General features: G+C 38.8%; 1 protein-coding gene across 1 annotated transcript in view; it reads right to left on the bottom strand.

Moving 5' to 3' along the window:
* The window catches only part of LOC120744679 (carbonic anhydrase-related protein 10-like), a 135,906-nt gene that overhangs the window by 81,121 nt on the left and 27,018 nt on the right, over positions 1 to 27,767 (bottom strand). The gene's annotated exons all lie outside the window — the stretch shown is intronic.

Raw genomic sequence — 27,767 nt, forward strand, 5'->3', positions numbered from 1 at the left:
GGGGTACACCGGTGTGTTCTGACAATGGACCCAAATTCAGACACTGAGAGGGGAACTGCAGTCTTAAACAAAGAGTGTCGTTTATTTTGGCTGGTAGACGTGAAGAAAAACCTCAACCAAAGGCAAAACAGGAGCGACAACTAAACTGAAACCTAAACTGTAAAAAACGAAATCTATGAAAACGGTGATAACTATGAAACAGCTATGACGACTGTAAAGACTAAGATGACTATGAATACTTTGACGAGACGAAGGAAAACAGACGACCTCACACCTAACAACAAAAGACAGAGGACTTTAATACACACAGGAGGTGACCAGGGGAAGTGGAAACACACGAGGAAACAGCTGACACACATGAACATAACGACAACACAGGGGAAGTGAAACTAAAAACAATGACAAAGACACACAGTCTTTCCAAATAAACCAGGAAACACTGAGAAAATAACAATAATCAAAAAATGAAACTAAAACACACAAAACACTGGGTCACAGACCCAGTGCCGTGACAACATACTGAACTTAACGGATACAAATAGTGTATCAATACTATGGTGCTAGTATCGATCCAATACCAATATCAGCATTAGTATTGGTATTATCAATTTAGTAAGTATGACAGTCAAAAACTAGGAAATCAAAAATACTTTTTCACTGTATATGTCATTTTCACCAGGGCCCAACCACGAGACTCATAATTAGTTTTCTACTCAAGTCAGATCAAATGGATTTAAAACTTTTCAGAGACAATGGAAAGATTGAAAGAAAATTGGAAACAGGGGTCCTTGATTGATGTGGTTATGAAAAAGGAGTATTTTCACAATAATAAACTAAGATAGGTGCAATTATTTTTTAAATGAAGGTGAATACTGTTGACTCTAGACAGTGAGAAAAGACTGTTTCACTCCTACAGCAACCAGCATGCTTTGAGATCTGTTCCTTCCAAGGCCATTGCCCAGACCGTTGTCGTTTTGATATATGACCCAAGCATCTAAGGAGGTGTGCCAATAAAAAGAAAGGCGGTACAATAGTGCATTTTTAAGACAAGTCTAAATAAAAGAAGGAAGAAGCAATAAAACATATTTTGTGAAAATAGAAACGGTGTTAAAAATCAAGGAATTTGCCATTTATAGCTGAATATTCACTAATATTAACAATCATGTTAGGATCACAAAGCAACACATTGAAGGAGTTTAACCTTTTTTTGGTACTATTTCTTGAGCCAGTTTTAACACATGACAAAAAGCATGAATCACCGGCCCTTTTCAAGACACACCCCACCATCCTGCCACACATCACTCTTGGTTTGTGGTTATACCTAGAATCAAGAACAGAGGGTTTACGTGTGTGTGTGTGTGTGTGTGTGTGTGTGTGTGTGTGTGTGTGTGTGTGTGTGTGTGTGTGTGTTAGGGCTGCACGATTAATCGTTAGAAAATCGCGATCTCAATTCATACTTATGTGCGATCTCATTTCCAAATGACAACGATTTAAAAAAAAAAAAAAAGACGATGACGATTGTACCGCATTTTGATCCGGGACGTAATCTACATGAAAACAAGCGCTCACTCTTCCTGCTCAACAAATGACAAGGGCGGAGCCTTATACCACGTGATACAGAAGCTGGCTGCTAAAATTGGCAGGGAAAAAACAACGGAGAGCACGTCAGGGATGACGAGAAAGTGACAGGAGAAAATCCGTCCCGGTCAACCACCCAAACATCAATAACGGGAACCTTATACAGCGCTTCCCCATACCCGTCGAACTCCCACAGGCACAAAGAAATTACGGAGGCTATTACTTATCACCTGACCAAAGATATGGCTCCCATCAACACTGTGCAAAACGAGGGATTCAGGAAAATGATCAACACCCTAGACAAACGCTACACAGTGCCGTCCCACAACTATTTTTCTATTGTTGCACTACCTGCTCTATACACGCAGCGTCGAGCAACAGTGGAGACGAAATTTCAAGCAGTACAACATTTTGCGGCAACGACAAAATGTGAGACATTTGTTGTTTTTATGTTTATTTATTGTGTTTATGTTCAGTCTCAACTGTTACGAAGTTGATGTGCAGTTAATAAGTGCAATAAATATTTATACTGGAAAAGAAAATCGTGAGAGAATCGTGATCTCAATTCTAAGCCAAAAAATCGTGATTCTCATTTTATGCAAAATCGTGCAGCCCTAGTGTGTGTGTTTATCAGTGAAAAAAGCAGGTGCAGTCCTTTGTAGTTCTTTGTATTTCTGACCCAGGTGTGCATGTTAACAATATTATGACCCAGAAATTCCTCTGATGATTTTTGCAGATGACATGAAGTACGATTAAACACACTAGCAAACACCCTCTCTGCAAGCAGTTGTTGTCAGGCCTTTAATTACATAAAGGTGGCGTACATTTACATTACATGTTAAACAAGGGGTTGATGAATATGAAAGTGTAAATAATTGGAACTTATAAGAATGTTTTTACACATATAGATGTTGATAATTGCTGTATGTGTGACAATAAGTTTTGTTCAGACTGACCCATTCATTACAGAGGAAATACATGCAGACATACATATGGTGCACTCATTATAGTAAGATACTCATCACACATATGCAATATAAAAGAAAAAAACAACAGACTTACAGGAAACACATTATATAACATCAGAAAAAAGGGATGAAAAATGATCTGTGAACCCAGTGTTATCAGCTGACTACTGATAAACAGTTAGATGCTCATTGTTAAAGCAGAACCTTATTAATCTTTGAGGAATAAAATCCATTCCCATCACTGGAAGACCATTATGCACTGCTACTTTATAGCATCAAGTGATTAAAAAAACATACCAACAAATGCAGACAAGTGGCTGTGCTTTAATCCCTGGTTAAAATATGAAGACTACATGTGCTGTAGCTGCAACAACCTCAAGCTATAAGGACCAACACTGGCTGAAAGACAAAAAGCAGGTCCATAAAGATTATCAAAATGTATTACTCAGAGCAGTTATGACATCACAGAGTGAGATGAAATGGTTTGAAGTGATTTTAGTGAGTAAATGAAGCAGAATGTTTAAAGTGGTATGACAAGATCTAATAAAATTATGTTACTGCCAAACATAAGTGTATTTACACCACAGTACACAGTACATCTGAACTGCCCAAGGAAAGGCTTTTGTTTGAAAATTAAGTCTTACTCAATTTGCTATTTAAATAACAATCTTACTTACCAGCTCAGTTAGCCCCTACACAGATGGGGGTTGAGTAGTTTAGCTTTTTCCAGCCCTCAACTATCTAAAACTAAAATCTAAAAAATTTAAAATTAGTCATTAGTCAAAAGTAGTCATTATCCAGTGAAATCTAACAATACACATAAATTAAACTGTACCAAAGTTAGAGCTAGCAACACTCCTGTGATTTATCATCTTACATTATATATTACCAGTTTTCTCTTTCTGATCACCTTGGTCAACATGAAATGTAGAGTTCATAAACAGACAAAGATAACCCAGGTAATTACAAAATGAACTTTTTAAATGATGACACTCCCACCCCCTCTTATAATGGAGAAAATATGGAACATGGTGAACCTTTCCAAGAGTGGCTGACCTTCCAGCATGTCAAGGAATCATCCAGGAGGTCACAGAAAAACACAGAACAACATCTAAAGAACTGTAAGACAACACTTGCCTCAGTTAAGTTTATGATTCTGCAAGAAGAAAGAGACTGGGCAAAAATAGCATCCATGGGAGACTTCCAAGACAAAAATCACTGCTCACCAAAGAGAATACAAAGACTCGACACATGTTTTCCAAAAAAACATCCTGATGATCTCCAAGACAAATTTTTCTGTGGACTGACAAAGTAAAAGCTGAACTGGAAGTTTTGTGTCCTCTTTACCTGGCATAAAACTAACACAGCATTTTATAAAATGTACATCATGCAAACAGTCAAACATGGTGGTGATAGTGTGATGCTCTGTGCTTCTGTTGCGGTTTTTGGGACACATACAACCTGTTGTAACTGATCACAACAATGAATTTTGCTTTCTACCAGAAAATCCTGAAGGAGAATTTTTAGCAATCTGTCTGTGTCCTGAAACTGAACTTCATTCAGTTTATGTAGCATGACAATGATCCAAAACAAACCAGTCTGGTCTGAAAGGCTCAAAAACATGTGGCAGGATTGAGCAGGATATTGGCTCACCGATCCACCGTGCTAGGACCTACAGTGATGTTATCAGAACGGCAACACCCTGAGGCTCTCTAGGCAAGTGAAAGAGGACGGGTGAGGATTAGTAAGTGTCAGAGCCACAATCCAGAAAGAGACAAGGAACATTTACAAATACATCCGAAAGATTGTCTCTCAAAATGAGCTGCTCCAAAAATACCTAGGCAGGAAGACAGTAAGAGGAACATGAGGAGGAACAATGATGAACAACCAAGCCCCATCATGGGATGTAGCATTAACAGAGGAAGTGGCTGATTAAAAAAGCCAGTGGAAGAAGAAAAGGCCGGCTTAAAGCACACCACACGGGCTCTGATCATGGCAACACAAAAACAGGGCTTAAGTACCAGATTCACCTCAGACATCAGGACCCAGGTTGCAGACTGTGCAAAGGTGCCTCCAAACCTATCCAACACAATGCAGCAGGATGTAAGATGCAACCTGGGAGTGCATACACTGAGAGGCAAAACTAAGTGGCTGAGATAGTATAAAAGAATATCCATGGTGCATATGGACCAGAAGATCTCAAGATCCAATGGGAGACACCACCAAAGTTGGTTGAGAACAGCGGGGTTAATATCCTGCTGCTGGCCAACCAAACAGACACAGTGAGGTTCAACAATGAAGAAGACTGCAGCTGCGACAGATGTGGACAGTTGTGTACATGAGCACACTATCCAGTTTGAAATCAGTTGAGAATCAGTTTTGTGGCATTTAAAGGCTTTAAAATCTTGATGTAAAATCTTGCCGTATGTGTATCCATGTGTATGCATTAGAAATAAATGCGATACATACTCTTAAAACTCAATTTTGAAGCACTGCCAGTGGTAAAACCTTCACACATTTGCCAGCTTGAAAAAAGGAAAATATAAGTTCTGTAGAATATTTCAGGCAATTTCGGTTACCCATTTTGATAACTAGTGGCAAAAGGTAGTTGTTTTTCATAGAATATCTAAAATATCTATTTCATTGCGCATCCACTTTTTAACTAATGACCATTTGTTTTACTTTGATTTTGTTTTTTCATTTTGCATGAGAAATACATTAACACTCAGCTGGAAGGAATAGGTATTCCAATTTTCCAGACAGCAGTCTGGAAAGTAGCACTCAAAACTGGGGCAACTTGGTACCTGTGTGTCTGACTGTCAACACTGCAGACAGGAAGTAGGAAGAGGAACTTTTAGCTCCTAAAGTTTCTGTTAAAATATGGGTTGGATATACCACTTTCTTGCTTTCAGCCCAAGACCCAATTTTTTACTGACATGACATTCAGTTGCATTCTTGGAGCTAAGAACCCAAAGAAAAATGTGGTTGTCTTTGGCATATGGAAACACTTAGACCTGCAACACATTTTTCATTCATAGCTCATACAATTATGCAAAAGTTGAACCAATACATGTATTATGAGACAGTGTCATAAAGCAAGATTAAGGTTTTATACATGAAATATATTAAGATAATCAGAAAGTGTGAATCCTGGTTTGGTGAACTCAGACTCTATTTAAACATTACAAAGTGTGCAGACTACATGTTTCCCAGGCATTTTAACTAAGCATTTGAGCACACTACTGTAACCATTAACATTTAAGACAAAGTAAAACCAAGTGCTAACATTAAGGGCATCTAATGGTCACCTGATACTGGTCCCAAAAGCAATATGGCCACTTCTGGTTCGGAAAAACTGGCATGATGGCCAGTTTCAAAAAGTTAAAGTTTCAAAAAGTAGAGTCCAAAAGCAATGTGTAATCTCTTAGTGGTTATTTCCATTAGTTGAGTACAGCTGAATTATAAAGCTGCTGAAGATTTAAAAACAATTCATCTAATGTTTATCAAAATAATTCAAAGATAACAGAAAAAAGGCAAAGGATGGACAAGATAAGAAATTAGTAGATGAGAGGGACAACTCCGATGTACTATTTGGACAGAGTATAGTAGATATACTTGATAAAGGGTGTTGAATACAGAAATGAAAGAAGGAGGACAAGAGGAAGACAATAGAGAAGACTCACAGATGTAGTGAAGAAGGTGACAGAGGAGAAAGCTAGGGACAGGGTGAAATGAAGGCAGATGATCCACTGTGGCAACCCCTAAAAGGAGCACCCAAAAGAAGAAGAAAAATTTGAATGGTAAATTTGAATAGAGTCTATCCAGAAAGTATTCACTTCACTTCATTTGCTACACGTTTTGTCATGTTACAGCCTTATTCTAAAATGGATCAAATTCATTTTTCACATTCATTTACCCCATAATGACAAATTCTCACCCTGTGCACAATACTATTTTGAAGTACATTTGGCAGAATTTACAGCCTCGGGTTTTTTTCAGTATGATGCTACAAAGTTTGGCAAGTCAAGTCAAGTCAAGTCAAGTTTATTTATAAAGCACATTTAAAAACAACCGAGGCTGACCAAAGTGCTGTACAATAAAATACAACTATTTTAGGGATGATTTCAACTATTCCTCTTTGCCGAATCTGTCAAGCTCCATACGGTTGAATGGGGAGAATGGGAGAGTCACTGCACAGCCAATTTCAGATCTCTCCAGATATGTTCAATCAGATCCATATCTGAGCTCTGATTGGACCACTCAAGAATGTTCACGGGGTGGTCCCAGAGTCACTTCTTTGTTATCTTGACTGTGTGTTTAGGGTAGTTGTCCTGCCAGTCCAAGATCCAGAGCACTCTGGAGCAGGTTATCATCAAGAATGTCTCTGTATAATAATGCATGTTTCCCTAGACCATGACTAGTCTTCCAGTTCATGCTGTCCAAAAAAGAATGGGAGTCATTCCAGTGCCTTTTGGCAAACTCCAGGCAGACTTTCATGTACCATTTACTGGCCACTTTCATCTGGCCACTTCACAATACAGGCCTGATTAGTGGAGTGCTGCAGAAAAAGCTGTCCTTCTGTAAGGTTCTCCTCTCTCCAAAGAGCAATGCTGGAGCTCTGTGACAGTGACTGTCAGGTTCTTGGTCGCTTCCCTGAATAAAACAACCCTACCCAGATCACTCTATTGGCTGGAAAAGTTGGTGGTTCCAAACTTCTTCCATTTATGGGTGACGGAGGCCACTGTGCACATTTTGACCTTCAACGCTGCAGAAAGTTTTCTGTCACCTTCCACAAACTTTTTTCACTTTGCCATGATTGGGCAGTAGGTGTAGAATTTTGAGATAACAAATGAATGAAATCCATCTTGGAATAAGGCTGTAACATAACAAACTGTGGAACAAGGTAAGCGCTGTAAATACTTTCCAGGTGCACTGTAGGTTATGATGAGGTACAACCTGGACAGGATGCAGGTCTATCACAGAGCTAACACAGAGACAAACACTGACATTTACATTTATATTCACATCATTGATCACTTTAGAATTACCAGTTTACCTGCATTTGGCTTGTGTTTTCTTTCTTCTTTTTTATTTTCTCATAAATCCACTTCACACAACAGCATAATTTATTATTATTTTTATCACGACTACAACATACAGGAATTCTTTTATTTATGTTGTTTAGGCTGAATATTGTCCAGACAGTTAACTCTCAGATGAAAAATTAGACTGGAAACAGAAACAAAAGTCAGAAATAACATTTTAACAAGATGGGATATTCTATAAATTTAGTCTTACATTTGACACTACTGTACAAAGCACTTTTTATTCCAAAGTGGAGGAAAGCTGGATCAAATGCCACACTCCTTTAGTTGTGTGCTTATAAAGATCCAGTTGCAAAGGAAATCAGAAAGGCCTGATGGGTGGATGGACAGCTTCAGAAACCGCCTCACCCAAACAGCTATACAATATTTGACAAGAAAAGCTCTAAAAGCTTTATTATACAGAAAACGCATTTCCTACATCTGCTTTGTAGGTGGTTGTTTGTAAAAATTTTGCACAACCCCCCTTCTCCCTAGTCAGGAGAAGGGTCATGTGCCATGTTGATATAAAATAACCTGAACAGGGGAAAAAAATTGCCAAGCTTTTAATTATTATTACATTTTTCATCGTTTGGATGATGAGAAAGGATGATGTGCATCTCGTCTTCTCCTTATCCATCTCATCTATTTCACATCTGACATTACAGAGATAGACTTAAAATAACACTGTCTTGGGAGATTTCAGGGTGCTGTGTGTCATGTGGTAATCTCACATTCTTAAGAAGATATAAAGGGGGTGGGAAAGTAGTGTGGGTGTTGTGAGTGCTTTTGAGGATTGTTGAGGAATAGCTAAACTGCGCTGTTCAATAGGAGTCTTTACAGACTGCTATCAGCAGCTCTATAAGGGTGATACAGGTCAGATGCTAATCCTACAATGCTTGGTGAGAAGAGACGGTTCCACATAGATGACATAAAAAGGATAAGTCAGGGGTCAGGGCTCTTACAGCTTTATGCCTTTTATTTCTGCTTTACTGAACATATTATACCTGAATATGAGTGTGCCAGCCAAAATATACAACTTGATGCTCTGCCTAATTCACATTTTCATCAAAGGACTTTTTGTAGCTACTGGAGTTACATAGTTAAAATTACAAAATAAATGAAATCCTAAATCTAATCCTACACTATAAAAATGGAATTAAATATGGATAATAAGTAAACACACAGACCAAAAAGAATTAAAGGTAGAAAAGCTTACTGTTATTACCTAAAATGTCCCGTTCTCTGTTTGTTGCATTATTTTTATTATTACTGTAAGTTGCTTGGGTTATATTTTTGCAGTTTCTTTAGGAAATGGACAAATTGTGGAATGATTTATTAACATTTGAAAACATAGAAATAAATACAGTATAAAAGGAAAAACAGAGTCTGTATAGTTCTACCAGGCTTGGTCCTCAGCCAGAAAAGGGTGGAGTGCCAACTCTGGGTCAGGGACAACTTCCTGCCCCAAATGGAGGAGTTTAAGTATCTCGGAGTCTTGTTCACGAATGACGAGAGAAGGGCGATTGACCGGCGGATTGGTGCTGCGGCTGCAGTGATGCAGACGCTGTGCCGGTCTGTCGTGGTGAAGAGGGAGCTGAGTGTGAAAGTGAGACTCTCAATTTACCGGTCGATCTATGTCCTTACCCTCACCTATGGTCACGAGTTGTGGGTAGTAGGGATGGGTACCGGTAATGGCATAAACGGTAGTAACCAGACCGAAAAGAAGCGCACATTTCGGTGTTTTATTTCGGTGCTTTTTTTTTTCCTGAGATGTGATACACTTTGGATTCTAGACAATCATTTTGCCTTTGCAAGGATAGTAGGTGGGCCCAGGTACGTACGTTCTTTTAGAGCAGAGCTACAGATTAAAAATGCCCAAGGCGAAGCGGCTGTACTTCACAGCAAAAGATGCAAACTCAGCAGCCTGCAACGAGTGCTTTAAGGTGGTACTGTGATACTGTGCAAAGGAGGTAACACCTCGAATCTGACGACGAACCTGGCGATGCATAGCGTTTTTTAAAAGCCGAAAAATGCGTCGTATTTGATAGCTTGTTGCGAGGCCTCACATCGAGCACATCTACTGCGGGTGTGGTGCCCGTTATCGGACCCGGAGTTATCCCCCAAGAACCTGAAGAGTAGAGTCCTGGCCCCTAGCCCTGCCAGTGTATGATGTGTATGGTGTATGAAGAAATGATGACGGATGATGATGGCAGCAGCAGCCGTTCTTCTTTGGGCAAGTAGCTTAATGTTCGTGTGTAATTTACGTTGAGTAGGCTAACCACGCTCCCTTCACCCTGGCCAAAAAGGCTAAAATGACCAAAGAAAAAGTGGAAAACAGTTAAACATGAGAGGTTTTTGGACAAAGTTTGTATTCTTCATTCTTTAGGCACCAGTTCGAGCACTGTTTAAGCACCAGCACCATTTCAAAAGTACCGGTTTGGCACTGGTATCGGATAAAACCTAAACGATATCCATCCCTAGTGGGTAGTGATCTAAAGAACAACATCCCGGATACAAGCAGCAGAAGTGAGCTTCCTCCAAAGGGTGGCTGGCCTCTCCCTTAGAGATGGGGTAAGAAGTTCAGCCATCCGGGAGGGGCTCAGAGTAGAGCTGCTGCTCCTCCACATCGAAAGGAGCCAGTTGGAGTGGTTCGGGAATCTGACAAGGATACCTGCTGGGCACCACCTGGGTGAGGCGTTCCAGGCATGTCCCACCGGGAGGAGGCCCCCGGGGCAGACCCAGGACACGCTGGAACATTATATCTCTCAGTTGGCCTGGGAATGCCTTGGTGTTCCCCCGGACAAGCTTGACAGAACTATACAGACAAATATGATTACACAGAACTATATTAACTATATTATATCTTGTAGGACATTGCAAAGGTCTTCTTTAGATGTTGGCAGCCTGTTGTTCCGTTCTCTGTCAAGCTGATCCAACACTTGAGCCCCTTTTTCCATTTGTAACTACTCGGATCGACTCATGGATCACAACGACTCGACTTGGATCGACTGGTTTTCAATTACAATCCAGTACTACCTAACGTGCGAGGTTGTCATTGTAGCAGCATGTCCGAGCATCCACACGAACAATACAAAAAAGGTAGACATCGATGCAAGAATATACCTGCTGTTCAGTCTGTGGCTTTTCGTCAGATCAATGATCAATGCGTTCTTTGTTGTAGGCATTTCATGACTTATTGAGTGAAGCTACTGACCAGCCAATCGGTGGCATGCAGCCTGACGACGTGACATTTTGGTACCTGCGTGGACTGAAACCCCAGGCGAGCAGGTACTAAAAAAGTACCTCGGACCAGTTACTATGACCTAATGGAAAACCCTGAAGCGCATGTCAGACCCTGCCGAGTTGATCCAAGTAGGTACTAATGGAAAAGGGAATGACGTCCAGTAATGCTTTTACTTAATTGGGACTCTGCCTGGTTTCATTGTCAAGCTGAAAAATGAAGCCGTTACCAATCGGATGCTTATGGTATTGCATCTTAGTCTTTGTTGGATTCCTTTCTTGTTTCTTAAGGACTTTCAAATACTTTTCCCCGGCTTTACACGTTTTCGTACTCCACTTGACCAGTTTGCTCAGATTTTTTAAGGATACATTGCACACCAGGAGTTTTCAGCTTATAACCCTTTTTGAATGATCATTTTGTTACAAAAATACAATTACACGCCTATCACACTGCATCATATTTGGATTTTTTGTTGTGTAATCTCAACTAAGGAAATAGGAACAGATGATGCACTTTTGCACATAGCCACAACACAAGTTTATCCCTTCATTTAGATTGTTTTTTTATGCTTAAATGATTCATAGGTCAATGTTAAGCAGCTTAGCAAAAAACATATAACTTATTAGCATCTAAATTACAAAACTAGGAAAGCTAATTTATGTGTGTAGGTACAGGTACTTAGACGGCAATGGATTATTTATCAAAAGTGACAAATAACTGTGATGACAAAAAAATAAACATTCATTTTTCACTTTTCCTTTGTAAGAATCCTGGTAGAATTACATTCAAATAAGCAAATAAGCTAGAGCAATAATTTTGGGGGCATTTAAAAACAGAGTTTTACTTACATATCTTTTGCATGCAACTTGTCTTAGGCTGCAGGTTTCCTTCCACTGTTTCCAATGGCACTAAAGCATATAAAAACGTCAAGATGAGGTCTGGCAGACCTTCGTCTGCAATGACAAGCCAGCCGCCCAAGGCCATATTGTCGAGTAAGAATGCCTTTCAGTGTTAAAATTCAATATTTTCCTACTGAAATCAGAATAGGACTCTAATATTACTGCACAATGTCAAGCTTGTTAAGCAGTGCAGGAAATGCTGCCGACACTGAATGCACGGACAGAATGGGTGATAATGAAATCCCATCACTGATGGCAATACTAATTAGCTAGTATACATGGCTCAGATGATTTGGCAGGATGAATCATATCAAGCAGTATTACAGTTACGAATATCAAACAACACACAGGAACTGAGAGAAGGAACACATTTACTAAAACAGATAAACTTTACTACAAGAAAATAGGTCATCTATATGTATGTCTAATCAGGCCCAAAAGACTACTTAATATTGTTAGAGCTGTGTTAGAATAGTTCATTCAGCCTGTTAGTCTGTCTCTGTGTATAATGTGTGTCTGTGTCATTCTACACTGTGAAAAAAAAAAACATTTTTCCAATAAATTTCACAGAATGTTCCTGTTACTTTTAGATTCATGAAATATGATTAAAATACAAAAAATATTATAAGTAGTTTCTATAATTTAGAATTCCTGTGAATTAAAATACATCCAGTATCAATGTTGAGCTTGCCAACATCTACCTCGTTACTCATGTCTACGCCCATCAGCCGGCGAGCACTGTGAGGGTAATAGACGATGCTCAGGATTTGCTACAAGTCTGTTGTGGTCAGTGTCATCCTCTGTGCTGTTGCATGCTGGTGCAGCAGGTTGAGGATGCCAACAGTCTCAATGAACTGATCAACAAGGTCAGTAATATTATTGGGATGGATCTGGACTCTCTTAATGTGGGGTCGGAGAAGCAGATGTTTTCCAAGATAAGGACAGTGCTGGACAATGCCTCCAACTCACTCCATGACATACTGACCAGTCACAGGAACATGTTCAGTGAGAGACTAAGATTACCTAAATGTACCACTGAACAACACAGGAAATCACTCCTGCGTGTGCTGTACTATTCCTCCATCTGAAGCGCAAGTACACACTGCAGTAGTTTCTCACCCAAATATCTGCACATTCTCTACAGAGAAAATATCAAATTATACTATGATAATAGAGGCACCTCAATGTCATTTATGTTTAACTTGTGTAGTATACTGGGATATTTATAATTAGAGCTATTTGTATCTATTAAAGCTTCTTTGTTATATTTTGTAACTGCAGTTAATTGTATTATTTAATGTAGTTTAGTGAGTTACTGTTTTTACTGTCTTGGAGTAACTGTAAACAGATAATTTCTTCAGGGATTAATAAAGTATTCTGATTCTGAAAGTATATTACAGTGGACTCCAAATTTCATCACTGATTACTAATTGTTTGGGGTTTTTTATTATTGAATTCATAAGAAGATAAATTCCAGCAAAAGATCAAAAAATGAACGACACTTCCAGCTGGCTCCTGGCAGTCAATTTTTCCTTGATTAATGACATTGTGTGAACCTGCTCCCCACCTGAGAAGAGAACAGGAAGCCAATGCCGTACCAGCTAGTTCTGTTTGCCCCTATCTCTGGTGTATGATAATCAATCTGGATGGCTACAGGCTAGAAGCATGATTCCAACTAAATGACTAACAGTCTTTGTTCTGTTCTTCCTCGCACAAATGACACACAAGTCACATGTGTTCTACAGCCCTATCCTGCTCTCCACATTTAATCTCCTGGCATCTTTACCACACTCTTGAGAATGTGCTCGGAGACACTGCAAACCTTCTTGCAACTGCATTCTGGTTGAGCTGGACTACTTGTGCAAAGTGAATGGACTGCTTGTACCTTCTCATCCTACCAGTATGTCAAGGACACAATCAAAATGCAAAATTAGATAAAAATCAGTCAGGATGGATTAGGATAGAGCAATGGTCTTTTCCTTTGCTTGAGTGTGGACAATCGTTTCATGTTTCCCAGTGAACTGTACTTAAAACATAACTTTACTGTCTACAAGTGTTCAAATACCTTCATGTGTCTCCATTTTATTTATCTAGCTCATTAAAAGCGATTTGGAATACTGTTACGTTTCGGTGTTGTCAGTGTTTTGTTTTTTGCGTGACTGTCATGTATTTCCTGTTTTACTTTGAAAGTCTGTGTTATCTTAGTGTGTTCAGTTTACTTTTCCTTGTCTCGTCAGGTCTAATTTGCCCCAGCTGTGTTTCCCTCCTGTGGTCCATTCCCTGATTGCTCCTTCTATGTATTTAAGCCTTGTGTTTCAGGATGTCATGGTCGTGATCTCCCCCCGTGTTGTAAATAAATAGTTTGTTGTAAATAGTTGTGAATGGGTTTGTCAATACTTTCGTTATGGGATATTTTTGTTTTGGGATTTTGGTGGAGAGCCTTCGTGGTTTTATTTTCCTTATTTCTGTTTTTCTACGTTGCACCCCGGTTGCCTAGGCCGGGGTGTAACAAATACAGCACTTTCATAACAAAATGTCAGGAGCTTTCTTTTATGGTTTATTTATTAACAAATTAAATATTGAGACACAATTCTTAATTGTTTAAGAGTTGACACTGAAAAATTAAATCTTCTTATTATGTAATTTTTGGTGAACCACAGTTTAGGTTTAAATAACTTAACATTTATATGAAGTGATGAAGGTTTTAAGGAAAAATATGTGGTATTACAGCAGTATTGTGATATTATTAAGCAAAGTAACAGTAATATTTTACTAAATGCAAATGTTCATATGCATTAAAGACACATGATTGCACGTGGAATCATATCTAATCAATCAGTATGTATTTGCATCACAGGCAGTGTTGGTCAAGTTACTTGAAAAAAGTAATCAGTAACTAATTACTGATTACTTCCCCAAAAAAGTAATCCCGTTACTTTACTGATTACTTATTTTCAAAAGTAATTAATTACTTAGTTACTTAGTTACTTTTTAAAAACACGATTTACAACCTGAATAGGTGATAAAGCGATAGATCTTTCAGCCCAATTCTACTTTTTCTGCATAATCCATCATACAAAATGTAATCAAATGGAAAAGTCTCTTTTTCTAACTTGTTTTATTAGTTTTAATCTTTTAACTTTATGCATCAAGCAAAAATGTAATTATATGCAACATTCTCTGAGTTGAATAAATTAGTTTAACATTTAAACCTATTTTCTACACATTCCAGCACATAAAATAAAATATTTTTTGTGTTTACACTCACTCTTTCAAATAGATGCAAGTAAAACACAGCAGAACATAAATAAAGTCAAAGACTCAGCGGTCCTGTTGCTCTATTTTCACCTGTAAAGCAGGACTGCGGTAGGCGGAGGTTTACCCTGGTGCAGGTGTGCCGCGGTCAGTTGAAGAATCCGCGAGTTTCTCTGTGAGTTTTCCATTACGTCGTAGCTACTCGGTGCTTGCTTGGAAGTTTAGGGGGGTTTTTCGTTGTAAAAATAAGTTTTCTTCCCACGCACGATGGACACTAATGTTTTTGTCACTTTTTATGGAATCAAACTCAAAGTAAGGTCAGTACTTCCACGCTTTAAACGCTGCACGCTCATACTCTCTCCCACAATCGATATGTGATCCATTGTTGATCTGCTCACAGCTGTTGTCACTAACGGCGCACTCGCTTACGTCACTGTCGTGAGACATTCTCGCAAAAAATCACGGTTTTAGTAACGCAGTAACGCAGCGTTCCTACGGGAAAGTAACGGTAATCTAATTACCGTTTTTGCAATAGTAATTCCTTACTTTACTCGTTACTCAAAAAAAGTAATCAGATTACAGTTGGGCAGTAACTGGGCAGTAACGCGTTACTTGTAACGCGTTACTGCCCATCTCTGATCACAGGTGACCAGACATGAAAGTAGTCAAGCAGCACCTTCATTATAAGACAGTTTATTTCACCAACTAGTGAAATAAACTGTCAAACTGGTCTGGGACCAAAACGTCCAGTGTCATTATAGTTCAATAATAAAATCAAATAACTTTTTTCCATTTTTTTTTTTTCATTGTGAGCAATGAACAAGATCCAGTCCAGTAGTTATTGTTAATATGATTAGTGAGTCAGTCTTGAGTTTTGATTGTACCTTGCACTTGGTCCAGTGACAGGGGGGATATGCTGTATTCTGAACTGAATTATTATCTAAGAAAATAGATGGATGGATATTAGTGTTGTTTAAAAAAATTATTAAACAATTATCTTTTGACCTGATGAGTCAGATCAAAGTCATTGGCTTTGTTCTCAAAGCATGGTGAATGTTTGAACCAAATTTCAAAATCTATCCAGTCAAAATAGCTGACATTAATCTAAACTGAAAAACCAAGAACCCATTTCTAGAGCATTGCCGCTAGCATGCTAAAAACTCTAATCTCCATAAGATACCATGGCTCTAAGTAAATCCCCTGCTGCAATACACAAACTAATCTAATCACAAATCTAAACATCTAACATTAAGATCAAATAAATGGCCATGTGCAAAGTCCTAAACTAGTAAACAACTTTATTCAATGTCTCAATGTCTCTCTTTCTTGTGACTCTCCAATTTCCTTTTTAGTCACAGTGTTGAAGAGTCACACCCAACTAGGCTACATATATCCTTCCTTTATCACAGTTTTCTTTTCATCCTTAAATCTAATCTGTGCTATCCAATTAAGCAGAAACACCCCCTCCAAACACACAATCAATTCGATTGAGGAAGGATTATCCTGCAATAATGTGAGCAGGATGCAAGATGTCAGTTCAATTGAAATATCTGTTGAATATTAAAAGAACCAAAATGATTGTCCCAGGACAAATCAAACACCAAGGCCTCAAAGACATTTGGTAGTTCGTTAGCTTGTGGTCGCCTCGATTTTTTACCAAAGAGATCCACACAGTTTAAAAAACACTTTAAAATAATAACTGAAGATGAGCACACATTTGCCTAAAATGTGTAGATTCCTATTGTCCACCGATGCTCTATAGCAGCAACTTGCAGTTTAGCATACTTATCAGAATCATAATAACATTATGAAGCTGCACAGAGAAACTGGATTAAAGAGTGTGACATTTGTTAGCAGTTTGATATTTGGTGTCGAAGGAGGAGGCGTCAAAGACTGAGGGAAAATAGGAGAGCTTCATTATCAAGTGACTCAATCATACTGAGCTTGAGTCATTTGATAATTAAGGATTATTGTACAGTTAAGGTAATTAAGTAGAGCTTTGAATTCATAAAAAAGCAACATGCAAAGAGTTGTTGAGACAAGTTACATCACTCTCATAACTGTAAAGTATATGAAACAGGAGCCGTTGGCTGATTAGTTTAACATCAAGAGGGGAAATGAGGAGCTAACTCTTCATAACAGGACATCTCTAAAATAAACCCACCAGTCAACATATTACACACTGATCCTTTAAGCCACTGAAAAAAGGAAGTAAAAGAAAGTGTTTCACTGTTTGTTTATGATGGTAAAAGGTTATGTAAATTTGGGTCAGTGACTTTGTTTTGTTTTTTGGCCGCTGTACACCACAGCAGAGGATTTTAAATCAAATGATGAAAATGAAGACTTTCAGGAGCAGATAAAATTTATTCCAAAACTTGGAACTCTTGACATGAGATGCAAAGAGATACAGATGCATGCAAAAAAAAACAATATATCTCAGAGAGAGGCAACAAAAACTTTTAGTGCTGTCAAATCAGCAGCATAGTGAAACTGCATCAGTACTGCTTATTGATGACGATGTAGCAGAATGAATTCTGAAGTATACAGGGTTATACTCTCCAAATGCTGCAAAATGTTTGGACATTGCCACGCAGTGCAAATGAATAATGACCTAAAGCATGCTGCAAATGTGACCCAATAGTTTCTAAAGCTTTTAAAAACAGCTGTGTATAAAAATGGCTGCAATTCTTTAAGCTATGCTACAACAATGTCAAACACCTTGAATTAAACCTGAGATTCTGTGCAATCTTATGTTGATTATTTGATTTAAAATCCACTGTGGTAGTGAACACAATGTCTGTTTTTGCATGGTTTTGCAGAGCTTCAATGACACGATGACACAATGAAGATGACTTTTGATTCTTGTCCTGTTGAACTTGTGGAATTGGATAGCAATAAAGGCCTATCTCCCCTCACCACACTCCCTGCCGGTAACTGATGCCCTCAGGGGTCGGTGCGTTGGTGGTTCTTGGTGTCCGGGGCTGGGCGCTCAGGTATGTACCAGCTCACTCCCGGTGACTACTTGGCGGGGCCTGGTGCCTGTTGCTCGGTCAGGCCTCTTCCGGGGCAAAGGGGGCCCTCGGGCCTCTGGGCCTGTGGCTCGGTTCACTCTGGCACAGCTGGACACACTGCAGCCCCCTCTGGCTTCTGCTCCGTGGCTACTGGGTGACCCCTCATCTGGGGCTCTCCTCAGCTCTTTTCAGGAGGGTGGCACAGATGCCCCTCCGGTGGTTATCCTTGGGCTCTCGCACTCTGGGGCCTCTGGATGTCTGGGGCCCCGGATCTCCTCCATGCCTGCTTCATGCCCTGGGGGACGGGGCTATGGCTCTCTACATCCTCTAGCAGACCATTACATGGGGAAACCTTTTGAATACAAGCGCGCTGATCCACACAGGTGTGCACACGGGTGTTCACTGTTCATAGACATAAACTACACCTTTATTGGCTGCTATTTCCAAGGACATTGTGCGCTGTCGGTCCTGCTTGCTACACAACAACATTCAATATTTAGTATTTACTGCTGTTTACACTTAGCTAGATTAATGTGATGGTGTTGTGTTTAGTATGTTGCTCTGTTTTTTTTGCTTGTTTTCTCTTCTTTTTCTCTCAACAGGTGATCCCGGAGGTTTTTTTCTCTTCTTTCTCTTTTTAAGTGCCCTCTCTCACTGTCCCTCTTCCCTTCTGTTTTTCTTTTCCTTCATCTTTCTTTCTCCCTTTCCTTTCCCTCAGTCATGTCTGTCCCGTCTGTAACAACTGAAAATAAAATAAATAATAACAACAAAGATCGATCAAATGGACCAATACGGCAAGGTTATCATTGGGTATCCTTGTTGGTCTTCAGACAACAATTCTGACGGCTAAAGAACCAAATGGGACAGGCAAAAAAAAGGAATTGTAAAGCAATTCGCTGATGAATTTTTAAATTACAGCCAAAACATATTTTTGAGGTCATAGTGATCTTGACTCTAAGTGAACATTATGCAGAGACACTCCATTCACCAGAATGAGTACGATGTCACTCTGATACTTACCTCTGACCATCAGTTGGTTATTTTTAGCATTCTATATTAGAAGAATTTCCCTGAAAATGGTTCAACACATTTTCATCATTCCAATAATTATATTGAATGAAATTGAGCTCAAAGTAATACTTACAGTCTTCAATATCATTAAACTAGTAGAAATAAGTATACCAGTCCTGCTGCCTTGATAGTCATTTCCAGAAATAGCAGAGTGGAGTACACTATATTAAATTTATCATTAGCTCTCTTTTTATAAAATTCAGCTAGTCAAAGCAATTATTCAGATCTCAAAATATGATTTGAGAGTTGATCAAGAGAATATCCAAGCTTGTCAATCTTATTGAGGGAAGTAAGGCAGAGGTGGGAAACTTGTAATCACTGTTTACTATTATGTGTTTGCTAAAAGGTCCAAGAAATAGTGATAAACTGTGAAATTACTTTTGAAAAATGGCCACACATGTCAATGCAACTTCTGGGATGATTATTTTTGGAACACTGGGCGAAAAGGTATTAAATAATCTAGAATGTCATTTGGGTGAGCAAACCCAAATCCAGCTTGCTCAACCAACAGAATTCCTTTATTTTCTGGAAATAGCCTTAAATGTGAATGCATGAGTATTTTTACTGTATATGTGCCCAACGAGGAATTTCACAGGACTGAATACGATGCATATATCCATGAACATAGATTCCATTTTTTAAATATGTTGGGCTTAATTTTTCTTTAAATCTTAGCTGGCTTACTCTTTTAGTATCCAATAGGTCAACAGAAAACCTCTTTGGCATTAGGTTAGGTTTGTTATAAGACTTCCATTCAATGTAAACAGGTTGATGAGCTCAATGGTAGAATTAAACACTAAGGCAACCGATAAAATCTCACCAGGGCTCTGACAACCTGGTGATTTTAAGAGGTTGAGGTTAAATAAATAATTACATAGCAAAACCTCAAATCACCTCTTTAGTTAAGTAATCAGCTGTGTTTACTTTTGCTCCTCAATCTTTTTTATAATAATATCATTACCCTCTACCAGTTAACAATCACATGTACATATAATAAGCTGTTAGAGTCCATATTTTAACAGTGACTGCATGAGATGTCTAAAGAAAAAAGCAGTATATGTGAGTACTGTTGCAGACATGTGGGAGAGCTGATCCTTCCTCTAAGAAATGAATATATCCAAAGTCTTTCTACCTCAGCATATCTAAAGAAATGGCAGTGGGTCGTTGAGTTCACTGATGTGTGGAGGGCCATATCATTCCACTTACAGTGCAGAGCTCTGCTCGCTGCGGGAGTAAAGCAGTTTGAGTTGGTTTAGAGAAATAACCTGCCATACCAGCTGTTCGCTCTGTCTCGTAATTGCCCTTATCATATGAAAGTCTACTCCTGACTGCCTTTAAGCTTGCAACTAGGGAGCCTCTGATTATCTGAAGGACTGCAACCTCATAGTTGGTTGTTGGACGTATTCGACTATGGAGAAGATTAGAAGAAGGGATTCCCTCCCTCAGTAAACATGGAAAAACTTTGATAGGTGTGCTAGTAAAGAGTCCAAGAAAAGACATGAATGAATGACAAATAGTTTGTTAAAAGGACATTTACTCTGTGTTCTATGTTATATAAAAGTTATCAGGGGTTACCACACTGACTGAAGAAAGGAGGGTCAAATTTAGAATCTGAATGAGGGAACTGTAGAACTGGTTTCACGATAGAAAAAAGGATTTTCCAGCTCCCATACAACAATTCTCTGATTCAAGCTGGCTTTTGTCCAGTTTTCCTCACCAACATGTTTCCTAAACACTTTAACATGTCTATTTTACTTACGATCCAGCTTAGACTGCCAAATTTAATTTTCAAGCATACCGATCTGCTGCCAAATTCAACAACTGGAATTGACTATGCAGGTGTCTAACAATAGTAATTACACTTTTTAGAGCTGTCAGTAAAACAGCATACTTCTACAAAGCTAACCAAAACCAAACGGCCTAACGCTTGAATACTGGCCAAGGAGTCGCTCCATGCAAACAGCTAAAGCTTGACATTAGACTTTGCTACACAGTCTGAGAGCCAGGCAGAACTAAAGTACTGATTGTCAGGTAGGTTTATGCAACTCTTACTTACTATTCATCTTTATGGGCACGGCACAACCTGATATTACAGCAGAGTGTGTAATAGACATGCGAGTCCACTGTGTCCGTTTCAGGCTTTGCCTCTCTAAGGCGTGAAATGGACACGCATGCAGACGTTGCAGTACCAGCAGGGGGAGATTTAAGGCCAGGAAGTTGCAAGTGACCAGGGTCCTTCTAGGCCAGAAACAATTAAGGCTAATATGTACTTACATGCAATTATAATTTAAATAATGTCTGTTTAAAACATTTCCTGTGATTTTTTTCATTCATTTTCTTCAATAAAATATCTCCCTCTGCTGGTACTGCAGCTTCAGGAGATTAAACTACACCACTAAAAAGAAATAGTCTTCAGATGGAAAATGGATTCTGGTTTTTATTGTTTTTCTTCTGATCACCTCTTACTTGTCATTAGTTTCCTGTTTTATGCTAGCTGGTGAAATAACTGTGGTTTTGGAGCCACAGGTGTCTGTGTCAAAATTTGGTCTATTCAGTAAATATCAAGAGATTTCACTTTATAATTCAACACTTTATCTTGTGATGAAAACAAATAAGCTGATGCTCAATGGAATCATTTTACAGAGTTTTGGAAGTGACAATGTAGCCCATGAAGCTGAATGAATCAAGCATTCAGCCAACCTCCCTGCTGGATCTCTCTATATTTGCTAAAACATCTAGTAATAGAACAGTTTTTAGCGTGTTCATTTTTATAACATTATTTACATTTTTTTCTTTATAATGTTACAGTATAAGTTCTGAAGCACTGACTCTGATATAAACTTGACAGGAGGTTTTAAATCCTTCCCACACTGACTTCTAAATAATCTGACTCTCTGCAACCAGAAGTTATATCTCTGGTGGCGATGTGAAAGAATGCAGGTTTAAATTAGTTTGCATTTGCTTCTTCATCTCTCGTATACAGTGTATGTTTTAACATAAACTATAGGACCCCACTGTATTCCCTTGAATCCATAAACAAATCCATCTATCTTCTAAGCAGTGACACTGCCTACAGCCGCGGCCGAATCCTACGGGCATGGAGTGAGTGAGACTGTGAGAAAACAGTGAATATGTACAACATGTGCAGAATTATAAGCACCTGGAGATAAATTGAAAGCCCTAAACTGTCGGTAGGTGCTTATTGACATACAGCCTATCTGATGTATCAGAACCTGTGCCGGGACAAGTGATGATATTCCAAGGTCTTGACTTTCCAAGAGCCATCATGGGGGATTTACAGCCATCTGTTGCAGGAGCTTCTCTTCACCTCCATTTTTGGACGTGTGTGTGTGTGTGTGTGTGTGTGTGTGTGTGTGTGTGTGTGTGTGTGTGTGTGTGTGTGTGTGTGTGTGTGTGTGCAGATGGGGATCAGTTCTCTCTCACTGTTGTCCCTTCTCTTTGTATTCTTGTCACTCATCCATCTTTACTACATCTCGTTTATCTTGCTGACTTTGACTCATACTGTGATGATGCTCAACACTAAGACAAAGGTCATATTTAAAGAGTCAGTGAGACAGCGTGACTGTAAAAACATCCCGCATGATCTCCCATGTGTGCTGGAAATATCTCAGCTCATCATCCATCAACGATTATATCAAAACAGAAATGGAAGGCAATTTTTAAAAATGACCTGATGCTACTCTACATTACACAATCTACAATAACACAGCTCGGCTCAAATGCAGTACTAATGACATACATCTAATTACCATATAGCACTGTGAAGTCTTCAGCCACTGCTAATTTCTTTATATATAATATAATTTCCAAGGAGTTAGGCTTTCTTGTATGCTCTGTTGTATACTATATATATACAGTATACTGAATATGAACACCCCCATCCTGTCACTGCCACAAGAATTGTTAACATACCACAGGCAAGCCGGCACAAGTATTATTTGACTGAAGCAGCCAAATATAAACTTATGAAGTAAGCATGTTATATTTTTTTTTACTTATCACAAATCTTCCTTACATATTTAGTCTCTGAGCGTTTTTGTTAAACTTGTAATGTTTTGTGATGAATGTTGTAGACAGAAATTGTACTTAGAGTTTGTTTACACCCCCAACAAAACAGTCAACAGAAACCAGCAAAATTCCCGTCTAATAACAAATTTGGACTTTTCCTGTCTTTTAAGAACAACTTTGCATCTTACAGAAGAACACACATAGCAGAAAGTAAGCCCTCTGTTAACTGAGCTGCTTGTTAACCATCTTCACAAGCTGTTATCCGGGACAGCCAGTGTGTCACATAACTAATCTCCTCATAAGATCTCAGATGGAACTGAGGGGGGATTAGAGCAGAGGATCGTGATGTACATTATGCACACCTGGAAGTGCCATAATATCCGTGTGGTAATCAGCAGAGATAACAGTAAGTATAATTTCTTTGATACATCGCTTGTTTTATGATACGTGCTACGGAGCATCACTTTACACTTACAGTCTCTTCATCTTTACAAGGACATTGTTTGCGCAGTAGCTGCCTTCTTCAGGTATGTCTCCCACTGTTCAAACTACAAGCAGCAGCTTCAGTAAACAGAACTGTGATGTAACAAGCCAGTGGGCTGCAGAGGAGCACAGCACAGAGATAGAGGCAGAGCTGCACTGCCATACATCTAAACCAAGCAGCAAGTTCAGTGCATTGTCGATTCACTGCAACCCTTGAATCCTTTTTACACTGTGGGTAATAATAGAAAGAGAGCCTTTTTATTAGCACCCATCATGCAACAGGAAATGCAGTGCAGAACAGACGAGACACTTAGAAGAAATAAAAATGGTGAGATAATGGCTGGTGCGGAGGTAAAAATATAGCATACGTAAAATAGAAATGGTTCCCTGTATTAGGTTTCGTTTCAGAAGCTGTTGGAACATTAAAAAAAAAAGAAGAAGATTTTTCAGTGTGCTCTTTGGTAGTAAGAAATGTTTAAAACTGGTCAAGTCTGTCTCCCTCCCACCTTTATATTTACATCTACGAGTTTTCTCAAAGGTCGCGCTTTTAAAGCTGCTAATTTAACGGTTCACACATGCACACACATCATTCCACTACCCCGACATGTATCTGACCATCGCTCGAACACACACACAGTGAGAAAGACACATTGTTCTTCTCTTTATTACACCTGTGGTTCAAAGTGTGGGAGGCAGGAGGACTGCTCTGTTTTTATGTTAATGTACACTTACTATGAAAATAAGTGTGCTGTGTGCAGGAATTAAAATATGTAAATTAGCACCGATGCTAAAGAGCAGACTAGTTGAAGATGCTCGAAGTCATTTGACGCGGACTTTGAACTGCAACAGAGACATGACAGCGTGGTGGTGCAACTGAAAAGCAATCCAGCCACATCAAGGGCATATACAGCATCCTAACATCTGGGGTCTGATCAGCCTAGTCTCACGGCAAAACGGTAATAACTACTTTGGTCCACATTGCAAACGATAAAAAAAATGGTAAATGGTAAAAAAAAAAAAAAAAAAAGCTGACATTTCTATGCGCAGTAATTCATATTTTGCAGCATGAGTCATTGCCGGACCTGCTCATCCTTCTGTGTGCATACCTGGAATTCATGAGATCGAAAGAGCAGCAGCAGCAAGACCCAGCACAGAACAAAGCAGCCAAGAATGACAGGACTCTGATTAAGTTAGAAACAGAATGAAAAAGGGGAGTGAGGGTGGAGGTGGGTTGCAAAGCATGTTGTTGATACACATAGACTGAGGGCAAGCTAAAGCAAATTAAACAGCACGGACTGTTGAGCCCGACTGTGACTCCTGGATGAAATGCTGAAAAAAACGATGATCTCTCACAGTGATTGAAAATCAAACCAAAGAGTGAATGAAAAGAAACAATGTTCTACAAACAAAGTTCTAGGCTGACCATAATCCCTGGTGTCATTTGATGAAATTCATGCAACTTCACTTTTTAATTCATATTGCAAATTAAATATTAGGTTAAAACATAATAGATGACAATAGAGTTTTGGTCTGAGGATGAGTATAAAACATGAATATATAGAAAACAGCTGGTAGAAGAAACTTCTAAACTCATAAAGCTCCTTTAAAAACAGAAAATGAACAATTTTGTGACAATACTGTAAAAAGCACAAGTGGGGATCAGGTAGCCAGGCTGCAATTGTTAAGGGGATTGTGGATTTAGGGGAGCCGCCCTACTGATCAATAACTGCACACAAAGAGCATTTCAGTTGTGATGCAGCAGAGGTGCCCATTGAGGACTACCTCACATGTGCCATGTGAGGTAGTCCTCAATGAAAAGGAGTGAGTGGAGTGGCTAAAATAAATAATCACAACACCCACATTTTATTTTCATTTTTCTAAATACAGTATAATGTGTGCACATTTGTACTTTACTTTTTCTTACAGGGAAGACCATCTATTTGGACACACACACCTCATTGTATCTCTTTCCAAAATGTTAGAAGTTGAGATAAAGGAGCTTACTTTGATAACAGGTAAGTATTATAATAAATATGTGTGCCCTAGTGCGCTTTAGTAATGAAATGTGTAGGATAATCTCTCATCATTAGGAAGAAAAATCTGTTCTAAATATATTAAAGCAGCAGGTAGGAAAATGATTTGTCTTAAATGACGCCATTCCTTCAAATTAGTCTGTTAAGAATGGGGAAACAAAGCAGGTTGTCTGAGTGTGCGGTGTTGTTCAACTAGAAAGATAGATACAGTATGTCATGTGCAATACAGACTCAAGCTGACATCAATGGTGCTTCCCTGTCAGTGTTTTGGCAGCACTCACACACAACCCAACAGACAATCAGCAGTTCACTGTGTAAAATGAAAAGGAGAAATGCTTAAAACAGTTTTGCTTTGGGTTACACTGTTTCTATAAACCAGATTGATGATTGATGATTGGGCACTCCACAGAGTTACACATCAGGGTTCGTTCACTCGCCTCGAGCAGCACTACTCAGCCTGTGGTAACGCTGAAATCCTAAAGGAGCTTTCTTAGGTTTGAAAAAAAGCACACCATGATGTTAGAGATCCAATAAAATGCACTATCAAGTTAAATGACTTTCCCCACATTCATTCTTTTCTACTTGAGTTAATTTAATTCACATTAATCACATTTTCCAACTCCAAAGTGAACGTGTCTTTAAACAGCCAGTGGTGTCTACAGCAGCAAGGTGTGCCAACGTCACAGCCGCTCCACAGTCAGACTTCTGCAGTGGTCTTGCCACTTTGACTTTAAGTTGCACTTTGAGCGTAATTCAAATTCTGCTCTCCTATGGGTGTCTCTGGCGAGCAGCTAGCAGGATGTTCCCTTCCAGCATCTCAAATAAGCAGTGGGAATCTTTCCTTTGAGTCAACATCTGAAGGGCCATCTCAAAGAGGAGTGGGGGACACTGTTCCATCTTACGTCCATCAGCTTGTGCTCACTGACTGAAATGAGTCCCACAAGTGTCTGATGGCACACAATTTTCAGCCTTCAGCTCTTTTCTGCCTTCAAAGACTCAGACATCCTCACAGTGACATTGCTGTTCTTATGGAGTTAATACTATGATTATATTTCTTCCAAGAAAGAAAGACTAAAGGCAAAATGAACCAAAATATGTCATGGACACTGTAAGCCCAAAGAAGTTAGCAGAACTTTAAGAAATTAAGGCAACTGATTACCTGAAGTGTTTATGAACTTAAAGGTTGAAGCTTATCAGAACTGCAATGTTTTGATTACATTTGACATGTACCTTTTGACTAAAATAAAAGTAAACTGTTCTGTTTTTCAGTTACGTCACCCATAGGAATAAGTTGATATAACTAAAAGGAATGAGTACAACAGAGTCACTTTTTCTGTTTAGGAAAACTCAGAATTTATTGTTCACTTTTGCCATCTTTTTTGAATAAACAAAAGTCAAACATCAACTCTTAAAACTCAAACAAAGGTCGCAAATCGTAAAAAAATAAGGTGACTAACTGCCTCAATTACATCAAGTACTGCTCAATTAAAATGCTTATTTCCTCACCTCAACAGTTTCATGGCCTTCACCACTAACATACTACACTGTAAGTATTCAACAAATATTAAAATAAGTCCTTATAAAAAGAATTCCAAATGCTAAAGACATGATATATACTCTTGAAGATTTCAATAGCAGATTTGATTAATTTCAACAATTAAACTGTTGAAACTAAAATTTGCAGCTGTTGACAAATCCAACATTTGTCAATAGCTGCTTGGCTAACTTACATGTTCAAAACAATGTCTATCAGTAATTTCTTGCAGTCCAGTTATTGCAACAAAAAACAAAACAAGACACTGTCTGATGCAGCAATACGGCAAAATACTCCATACAGTGGTTTTTGTTCTTTCATACAAGTGTAAGGAATACTCTAACTTTTGACCTGCCAGCATCTTTGCTATGTTGAGAACAAATTGAGTGAACTGGCTCGCACATCTGGTTTCTGGCAAGGGACTGAAACAAGAATTCTGACTTTCAAAAGGCAGAAATGCAGCAAATTATTCCTCTCAAAAAGTTCAAGTTACATGGTCAAATAACTAAAGGTTAACTTCTCTTTCACCAGCTCATGTCACTTACCTAACAATTACTCCTAGCCTTTTTCATCAGTTCTGA

Source organism: Simochromis diagramma, unplaced genomic scaffold (genome assembly GCF_900408965.1).
Source record: "Simochromis diagramma unplaced genomic scaffold, fSimDia1.1 OVJJ01000517.1, whole genome shotgun sequence".
NCBI classification, from domain to species: domain Eukaryota; kingdom Metazoa; phylum Chordata; class Actinopteri; order Cichliformes; family Cichlidae; genus Simochromis; species Simochromis diagramma.